Below are 1,308 nucleotides of genomic sequence, written 5' to 3' on the forward strand. Positions count from 1 at the left end.
GATGGCCACAGTTAATTTAATCAACATTTAATTACATTTGACTATGTTCTTCTCCCTCCCCCAAATATATTTGTCTAATGTGGTTAATACGATTGAATGTTAAACTTTCAATCATTTATTCCACATATATTTCAGTTGCAAACACAAGTTCTTCAAAGATTTCTGCCAGGCCTCTGCCTAAATCTCACAGTCTTAAATAATTTTCTCAGAGCCTCCTTCATCTCTTTATTCCGGAGACTATAGATCAAGGGGTTGAACAGTGGAGTTAGCACAGAATAAAACAAAGTCACATATTTCTGAATCCCGGCTGGATTGCCTGCTGTTGGGCTCACATATACAACCATAATAGAGCCATAGAACAGAGACACTACAGACAGATGGGAGCCACATGTAGAGAAAGCCTTATGCCGGCCTTCTGCTGAGGGTACCCTAAACACAGCTCTGATCACCAGGGTGTAGGAACTAGTAATGAAGAGTAAGGGGGAGAAAATGAGGACTGAATTGCAGATGGCACAGATGATCTCAGTGACAGGAGCTGGCACACAAGACAGCTTTATAAGGGGTCCTGGGTCACATAGGAAGTGATCAATTTTATTGAGACAACAAAAGGGGAGTTGAGAGATTAGATATATAGGCAAGAGGAAGTACAAGAAGCCACATACCCAGCAACAGGCTCCCATTCTGATGCAGCGTTGCACTGGCATGACAGTGGGGTAGTGAAGGGGCCTGCAGATGGCAAGGTACCTGTCAAAGGCCATAGCAGACAAGAAGAAGGTCTCAGTGGTGCCCACGGAGAAGAAGCAGCCAGAGAAGGAGATGGTGTTGGTCTCAGAAAGAAAGTTGACTAGCATATTAGGGACAGTGGAGGTGATAAACCAGATCTCCAGGAAGGAAAAATTGGCCAATAGGATGTACATTGGAGTTTGCAGTTGATGGTCTCACCTCACAGCACAAATAATGCACAGATTTCCAATGAGTGTCAGAATATATGTCCCAGAAAACACTGAGAAACAGAGGATCCCAATTCCCCAAGTATAAGGGAAGCCTAAAAGGATGAATTTACTCACAGAGCTAGAGCAATTCTCTACATGGGTATTTGTTTTTAAAGCTGCAAAAGAATGACAGATTTCCATATTAGAATTGGCCTTACAAAACATTACTCATTAGAACAGATGACTTGCTTTGAGCCACATTACTTTGTGCTGTACTTAGTTGCATCCAACTCTTTGGTACTCCATGGACTGGGACCCACCAGGCTCATCTGTCCATGGGATTCTCCAGTCTAGAATACTAGAGTGGGTTGCCATG

At 43.0% G+C, this 1,308-nt stretch overlaps 1 pseudogene; it reads right to left on the reverse strand.

The window, feature by feature from the left end:
* Positions 1 to 286: 286 nt before the first annotated feature.
* LOC148776971 (olfactory receptor 11H6-like) lies at positions 287 to 917 on the reverse strand (annotated as a pseudogene).
* Positions 918 to 1,308: the final 391 nt, after the last annotated feature.

The sequence above is a fragment of the Moschus berezovskii genome, chromosome 9 (genome assembly GCF_049115385.1).
Source record: "Moschus berezovskii isolate FMDL1 chromosome 9, NW_MosBer_1.0, whole genome shotgun sequence".
In the NCBI taxonomy this organism is placed as follows: domain Eukaryota; kingdom Metazoa; phylum Chordata; class Mammalia; order Artiodactyla; family Moschidae; genus Moschus; species Moschus berezovskii.